Raw genomic sequence first — 9332 nt, 5'->3', positions numbered from 1 at the left:
GCGTTCACAGCGGCCAAGATTCCCGAGAGCTATAGGGTATTCCCACCTTATGTGATCGCTGATTCATAAGTAGGAAACAGAAGACACAACATAACTTTAAAAATAAAAAAACATTTTAATTAGGAAAATATTTTTGGAAATTTTTCTATGTGTGTTTTTCCTTTTTCTTTTAGGGACCAGGGCCCCTTGGCCCCCTCCCTGGGTGCGCCAATGCTTCGGAGTATCATATTTCTCTAATTTAGCTACAAACAAGTGACGCGTTACATGGCAATATGCACCTTGCTCATGTGGTATCCGTTGACTGTGTAGGCAGGATAAAATTAGATAATCTGAGAATCTTGTTCTAGAGATTAAGCAAAAACATTTTTACAGAAGGATGTTAAAAATTAATAATATATATATTATTAATTTTATATATATATATATATATATATATATATATATATATAAATATATATATATATAAATAAATATATATATATATATATATATATATATATATATATATATATATATATATATATATGCGTGTTCTATTCAAACTATTCAGACTATTCAAACAGACAGTTCATGCTTGCATTAACTGTCTGTTTGAATAGTCTGGAGGTGAATGTTGCAGAAGTTGAGAGGTCCAAATAACGATTTCCAGGCGTCGTTTAAGATGAAACCCTGCTTACTGTTGATGGGATTAAGCAAACAGCAGTAGATTCCTTGATTCGACGGGAAAGCCAGTTGTATCATAAACAGGGCATGGTGACTGTATCCCAATCGATGATGTGATTTGTGGCAGATGATATTCTAGTCCAGATTTTTCTTCTCTTCTATACTGGATTGCTATCTTGAAGATCTAAGGAGGCTACCGAGAGTTTGGATAGATTTGTAAGCTATCATCATTATGTTGTGAATCTTGAATAAGACAGGAGATTTCGATTGAAAGGTTTCCGATATATGAGATCGCAAACAGAGTTTCTGTACTGAATATTAGGATTTTGGCAGGGGATGAGCATCAGAAAATAGTATCATCGGAAGGATGCTCTTGGAATATCCATTAAGAACAAACTAGCCGCGAAGGGAAGACTGAAGTTCCTCTTTTAGCTTATTTTCATCTTTTAAAACAGAAATTGCTGCTTTGTGAATTAAGCCTAATTTTTGGGAAGGACGGTGAGGAGATTGACATTTTCAACAAAGCTTTGACAAAAAAATTTTCTTGTTCAGGATAGCATCCTGAATGGCTTTACAGAAAATCTTTAATGAAATGAAATGGCTCATTCTGTTTTCTTTGAGATTATAACATCACAAAAAGATAGTTTATCTGAAAATTCTAATTTTGATCCTAATGTGAATCAAATGTTTAGATGGAACGAACTCAGAAAATGAAGAACGTTGTTGTGCTTGTCTTAATCGGATACAGTATACTTCAAAAGCATAAAGATGTCTTCGACGTATCTTCACCCGTTAGCAGTTTTGGATCATCTTGCAAATGATTCACTCTTTTCTCCCAAAGTTTCGTTGAAAATATCAGCAGAAGGAGAGAAAAGAGATTTCTCATATCCAGCTCCAAAACTTGCTTGTAAAAACAACTGCGATAGATTCTACCACAATCCATCACACTGTTGATTGGGACAGCCACCATGCTATCTTTGAAGATCTAAGGAGGCTAGGACAAATACCATTCAACAAGGAAAATCAAGGAATCCACTACAGTCATTCACTCACATGGCTCCTTGAACAGAAACCATGGGTCTCATCTTAATCGACCGGATAACGATTAAGATGAGACCTTAGTGTCTATTAAGGGAGTCTGGAAAACCTTAATCAGATCTCTCAACTATTAGCTTCTCAAACAATCACCTGTAACTTATGCTGTACATCATTTCCTTTTGTTTTGTTTCTATTCTAACGGTTTATTTGAATTTTATTTCATTTCGTTAATCCTTTCTTAAATATACCACCCTGACGAAGCCGCTAGTCCCTAGAGTGCAATACTAGTAGGTTCATAATCTATTTATACGTAATAATATTGTAATAACGTCTAATAAACCAAACAAAATTTCTTACTTAACTTGTAGTTGTAAAGTTTAATTTCAGCTTTAAAATTTTGACTATTTATAATTCTGATATGTTTTTGATTTCCTTTTCATCAAAATGTTTCACAATTTCTATTGGTTAATAATTGATGACGTAATTAACGCCGTGCTTCGTTCACAGATGGCATTTTATTAACATAAAGGGAAGGACGTTTTTTCCTCGGCATTACAAGCATTAAAATAAACCTCATTTGTTTAAATGTTTTAATTCAAATAGAAGAGCAAATAGACATCCATGCTTTACCAATACTAAAAAAAAAAAAAAGTGTGGACTAACTCGCATTCCTAAAGTTGTTTACCGTATACAGATGTCATAATACTAATACACAACTGTTATCTGTCGAAGGTTAACATAAGAAAGAACCTGTGCATATTAGAGTAATTAATGAGCCGTCTTGGGAAATAATTTTATTTCTTGTAACATCTCATCATTGCTTTTAGCTCATTCATTTTAATCTGCACGAAATCCAATACGTTATTTTTTCCTATTTACTGGAATAAATCTCACTGGAATAGCTATAAATATTTATTTATTCATAACAGTAGACGCGAAACATATTACTGCCTATTTTCACTAGCGCCGCTAGGCGAAGAGATGTAGAAGCTGGTTTGTTCGCTTATCGTCTGCTAATACTTTACTGGTAGCTCTTTTAACATTAAAATCGTAATATGAAAAAGGCATAAATGGAGGAAAAAAACTGAGGATTCGAGGATTTTGGCAGTGATGCTACAAAAATAGGTAGATAGCAAAGAAGCTTATTTCTTACTTATCTCATAAGAAAATTTAAAAATTATCACGCATACATTCAAAAATATCCACTGCTTACTAAGGCTGATATTGCTTACGTATCATGAATCACAGATTTGGAATACTTTTTTTTTTGGGGGGGGGGGTATTATGACGTTTAGAATTTCTAAATTATACACGTTTATGCTGCATGGTAAGGAATAATTTTTGTGTAATCGGTGATAAGTATAACAAAAAAGACAACTGAGATGTCATCCCTATTATAAAAAAAAAGTTAATGTAATTGCGAAAGATTCAATAGCTCTTTTAAATTTTAATTGAATTTCTAATTGATAAAATGAATTCAATAACCATCTACTAACAGGCAATACATAAAATATTTGCTTCATTTTACTATAAAGACTCAAAAAGAAAATCATAAAAGGGGGATTCCAGCGAAGCAAAGGTTAGTTGATTTTTTGCTTTAAGACGAAACGTAATCTTACCTCTTTCTATGTCATTTCAGTATAAAGAAGAATCTTTAAATCTAGGTTGCTACAGCGTACCTTTGAGAATGTAACTCGTTTCAAAAGCTTTTTTTTTTTTTTTTCTGGTTTCATGGAAAATACAAAATATTGCATTAATCTGGCCATACAGATATATTCAAAAATCGCATAAATCTTATATGTTTGATTTATTTAGTAAAAACTTGACCAGTTTATTTGATAATATTTGATCTGCATCCATACATGGGTAGTAGTAACAGATTTGGTGATTTCAGTACCTTGAGCAACTAATTCTTATTCAATCTCTAAATATCCCCTAGGTTTACACTCTTTCGTGAGTGCTATTAGCATAAATTTCAAAGAAATCAGAGGAAGGATAATCACGGAAAAGAGTTAAACTTACTGAATACGAACAAGACGCTGAAATATGATTAAACATGCAGTTTGTGTCTAATCAATGCGTCAAGTGCTGTTAATTGCCATTAATAAGATAATCCAAGGTTGTGTCCACGCATTATTTTATCCGACCATCGATTAACAATCGAAGTTGCAACCTTGATAACCGCAAGTAATAAAGGGGTTCAGTTAATAAGAATTATATTTCCGTCGTTTTCTCTCTCTCTCTCTCTCTCTCATATATATATATATATCTTTCTATATATATATATATATATATATATATATATATATATATATATATATATATATATATATTATATATATATATATATATATATATATATATATATATATATATATATATATATTATATATATATATATATATATATATATATATATATATATATATATATATATATATATATATATATATATATATATATATATATATATATATATATATATATATATGTATATATATGTAGAAAGTATTTTACCTTGGGTATAATAAATGTTATGAATACCAAGCAATTTTTAAACCTGGTTTTACTCCATTTCCCAAGTAAGCAAACAGACAAATAAGTCAAGTTTGCGCCTGCATGTGATGCAAGTCTAGCTGATCCTACAAGTAGTGCAAGACCAGGGCAACTCGTGGTAAAGGTGGCATGAGCTCCGATCACTAATCTTTATATTTACCCTTGGCATAAAATATGTATATATATATATATATATATATATATATATATATATATATATATATATATATATATATATATATAATGTCTTATCCGTAGATTTCTATTGATTTTTGTCTTTATTAGCTATAATTTAGAATGCTTTATTTATATTTATTTTTGTTTGTGTTAATATTTTTTATTAGCAGTTGCTGGTCTTGGTTATTTTGAATTATGACTGAAGCAACACCAAGGCTTTTTATTGGCTGGAGTAGGATGTCTGTTATGCGTTCTTCTAGCGTTAGCGGATTTTTGAAGGATTGTCCTTTGAAGCCAGGCTCATCTGGTGTGTATGTTTATAATGATTTTATCATTATTACTTTGCAGTAAATTTGTTTTTAAATTAATCGTTTTTTTTTGTTTTTTTTTTTCAATGTGATCTTACAATTAATTGCCTTACAGTTGCAGTTTTAACTGCTTTTTACCTTTCTCACCATTTTCTTTCTTTCTTTTTTTTTTCTTTTTTTTTCCAAAACATATCTCTTAATTTTAGAAACTGTAAGCTAATTTTAAACCCTGTTCTAATTAGAAACACCGTGCTTGATATTCCGCTGATAATATTAATCTACTATTCTGCTTATCATTCAATTAATGAAACTAATAAGATATGCTCGCCCAGAAGCTATTGAGCAGCTGGTGACTAGTAATTTATGGATTTTATTCTTGTGTTTATTAAAGCGTCTACCATGAAATTCTAATATTTATTCAGCATCTGAATTTATATTTGTTTGGTTTATTTATTAATATGAAACATTTATTTGACATCCTGCTCGCGAATATTGCAATTTATAAAATTTGACTTGCAGCGTTAAGATAATCAATATTAATCTATCAGACGAATACAGGATTGCAAAGGAAGGTTCAGTAAAAATGCATGATGCCACATATATTTTCTGGAGTTTTGGACATAATTTCCGTTCTTGTAACTTGAATAATTGCCGATAATTGTGCTTACATTAACATATAAGCATAATCATAAGATAAATCAGTACTTGGATTCTATCTGAATTTAGTATCCGAATTATGTTCGCATTTTGAATTTTTAAAGATTTTGAAGTGTGTTAAAGGTGCTCAAGTTGGCTCTCTCCGTTTCGACGATGCCCTTCGGAAAATTCCGAGTTGTTTTATCCGGAAGGATAAAACAACTCGGAATTATCTCTAAAAACCGGCCATGGAAAAACACACACATGCATAAAATTCTGATTATGAAATCCTTTATAGCGCAAATTGCGAACTTTAAACGTACAGCGCATTTTTATTATTGCATTAAAGTGCTACATTTCTAATCTGAAAGAAACTGATTGAATAAATTCAAGAATTTATTATGCCAACCTGATTGATGGAGGTCCGCGCAGTTAGCCTAGTGGCTATGTGCTTCGCAACTATATGCCTGGGGAAAGAGTGTCCTGGGTTCGATTCCCGTCGCTGACGTGAGCAGCTTAGGATCTTTCTTAGACAGAGCCAAGTTAGCTGGTCTTGGGCGTGGATGCAGGATTTCCCCCACAAGCAGGCAAACTGACCCCCCTGAACGTACAAGGATGATACAGTCATGAAATTATCCCTTAGGGGGTGCATCAGAGGAGTGGTGAACGGGCTGCATTAATACGCCAGTAACCCCTCATTAGGAGGGGACTCAACCCGTCTTAGACGGAGGAGAAGGATAGATTGATGGAGTGGTTAGCGTATCCTCTCTCTCTCTCTCTCCAATCAACAGTCTGTGGATTCGAATACCGCCCTGAATAATAGATGTCTGTGATTTTCTTTAGGGGGATATGAGACAACCGGCTCGTTGAGCCGGTAGAGGCTCGAAAAAGTTCGATCTTTGATCTCTAGAACAGGCTTTCCGGATTATATAAAAATACAAAAAAGGAATATATCAAAACAGTCAAAAATTCCTACGTCACCCACGGCACTAATGAACTATAGGTTTACAGCCTTTCGTGGGTGGGAATAACAATATAGGAAGCTGTTTTAATAACATTTTCATAAGTAAGTTTGAGATACTACATTTATGTACGCTATCAATAGGATATGTTCAAGGAGTAATTTAAATATAAGAAGATCTGGGACGATAGAATAATAATAATTTCTTTATGCTGATTTAATATCACAGCATTGTTTAAACCAAGAGCTTTGATATGTTTGCGAGGCGAGGTTAATATCTGTGTCAACTATCCTACTGCTTCGATAATCCAACTTGGTTCTTCTTTAAAAAAAAATCAAAGGTTGGTTGCATACAACGTTTCACTACTGTAGAAGGCTAGAGTAGCAAAGCCTGCATAAGACAGAGCTGTCACTCGATGGGCAGGGGGTACTGATAAAAATTAATGGTTGCTGAGGGCTATCGTTACAAAGCCTGCTACAATAGAGAGTTGTCACTTGGTGAACAAGGTAGCAGTCGGACAGTGAGTGACCTCACTTCATTTTCCGGTGATGTCTATGGTCACAGTATTTCGTCTGAATGATTCCAATATAACATTTGAGATTTCTGAATGTGATTTGTAATTGTTTCTCTCGTAAATAAACAGTACACGTGGTGAGGAAAATAAGACAAATACGTCATGTTTATTTTCCTAAAAAGACCATCTACATCAACGTAGTAACAAATTCTATTCTTTGTCTCAGAATATTGAAAATGTTGTGTTTCTATTTCTTAAAATAAAACTTTTTCCATCTAAGAGCTAATAAGTTTCACTGTTGACAGATCCATGGACGGATTTGAATTCAGTTCGAATTTAGATAAATTTAAATCTCAAACAAGGTCGTTTGATTCTTTAATTCCTTCTGTTTAATCGGATGATATCTGTTGAAAACTTCATAAATGCTTTTATCGACGATTTCCTATTCACGTCAATATTGACGAGATATTGCAGTGGAGCATGTAGTAAAAGAGCTAAAAGAGTGAATTACTAAGAATCAATAAAAAATGTTGATATTTGTTTTCCATAGATATTCGAGATGCATTAGCTAAAAAGAAGTAAAAAAATCTCTTACATGATCTTTAATTCTCTCCATTTATACCCCCAAAATCACAGCCTGACCTTGCCCTTGAATCCATTGAGTCAAGTTAACTTTAAAAGACGTACAGCAATAATGAAGGTCCAATTCCTTTTTATCTCTATTCCACATTTCACCAGAGTATTGAAAGTGTGCAATCCTCACAGGGAGAATGAGAGCAGTGTCTCTGTTCGATACCAAACGAATCGCACACATAACAAAAGTAACTCACCCTTGTTTTGCAGATTAGCTTTTAAATGTGACATAATAATAAATTTAAGAAATGAACGATTCTGAGCATAACTCTTAACAGACTGTTCATGTTACACTAGCTCCAGGCACCAGCAAAGCAAGTGCATGCTTGTTTTTATCAGATCTTCAAATTTGTAATCGTGATTATATTAAAATAAAAATGACTACATGAAATATAAATTTTCTATTTTTATTTTAATTTCGAAGTGCAAAAGCCAAAAAAAGAAGCGACTAAAGTTTTACTCTGGGCAACAAAAAAACCCTAGAGCTGGTTCAATAGGTAAGACAAGTTCATGCGTGTTCTAACATGTTCAAACCATGCCTTCATTCATTTTCAATTTATCGCTATATGCCTTAAATAGCATAAAGACTACAAAAGAGCATTTAAGTGCCAATGATATATAATTTTAGTACCACTACTAACTCATCATATCATATTCCAAAGTTCCAAGTAACATATTCGAAACCTATGTAATTATTAAAAATAGCATATTACAAACTCCCAAGAAGTCCTTGACTACTTCGAGGTTTCTAATAATAATAATAATAATAATAATCAATTCATTGATTCTAGATTCATTCACACTACTTGCTATCGTCAGCTCAAAAGGTAAGCCATTCCAATATGCACTGCTCTATTAGAGAAAAATGTAGCTCTCATCCCTTTTCTGATTGCACTCACTCATTCCCGATTTCGAAGGATGCTCTCTCGTTCTCTTCCCCGTCTTCTATAAAATGAAAGTTGCAATCCACTATTGTCCTGTATGACCCTTTCAGAAATTTAAAGGGCTTCATCATATCACCCCTCTTTCTACTGTTTGCTAGTATCTGCAATCCCACATCAATCTAACCTCGTTATCTATATTCAACAATCCTCTCAAAATCATCTTTAGCATCCTCCTTCATATCACTTCGAAAACCAGGAGACCAAACCTGCGCGCAATAGTTCATGTGAGGTTGTATCAGGATCTTATAAAGGAGAAAAATTACTTATCCTTCCCCGTTCAGATTGCTATTATCCAATTATTCATATTGGTATAATTGTATTATTACTTGTTAGGCATAAATAGATCTCTATATAATATCTTCATCCGAGTGGTTACGCGTTCCGCAACCATATGCATGGGAAAGGAGTGTCCTGGGTTCGATTCTCGTCGCTGACGTGAGGAGCTTAAGGATCTTTCTCAGACATAGCCAAGTCAGCCGGTCTTAGGCGTGGACTGCAGAGTTTTCTCCCCAGTTTATCTGGGTTTTTCCCTCCCGCAAAGCAGGCAAACCGGTCTTAAGAACACAACGCCTCACAGACAATTACACATAGTTGAGCGTGGGAGTAACGACTCCACCTCGTAGTGAGCTATGAAATCCAAAAATGGGAGGCCAAAGCCCTACATGGGGCTGTAGTGCCAAATAATAATAATAATAATAATATCTTCTGACCACACGCACATCAAAATAAAAACTCATGCATGCAAAGTTGATTATGCTTACTTGGTTGGCTGAGTACAGCGCAGCTCTCTTCAACCAACAACAATGGGTTGAATCCCGCTGCCACATGAATATTTGGGAATGACTTCTTCCAACGCTTAACATTTATTGGAAGCATAAAGTGGCTTGAGAAAATATGATGT

General features: G+C 33.5%; 1 long non-coding RNA gene across 1 annotated transcript in view; it reads left to right on the top strand.

Moving 5' to 3' along the window:
* Positions 1–2803: 2803 nt before the first annotated feature.
* LOC150107690 (uncharacterized) overlaps positions 2804–9332 on the top strand; it is a 28686-nt gene continuing 22157 nt past the window's right edge. Inside the window, exons 1-2 of the long non-coding RNA XR_016548216.1 lie at positions 2804–2826; positions 4602–4741. This is a non-coding gene — a long non-coding RNA (uncharacterized LOC150107690). The remainder of the gene's footprint in view (positions 2827–4601; positions 4742–9332) is intronic.

The sequence above is a fragment of the Typopeltis vanoorti genome, chromosome 4 (genome assembly GCF_054136105.1).
Source record: "Typopeltis vanoorti isolate ZY-2024b chromosome 4, IOZ_Tvanoo_1.0, whole genome shotgun sequence".
NCBI lineage: Eukaryota > Metazoa > Arthropoda > Arachnida > Uropygi > Thelyphonidae > Typopeltis > Typopeltis vanoorti.
Note: the sequence above shows the minus strand (reverse complement) of the source record. Positions and strands in the feature narration are given on the sequence as shown.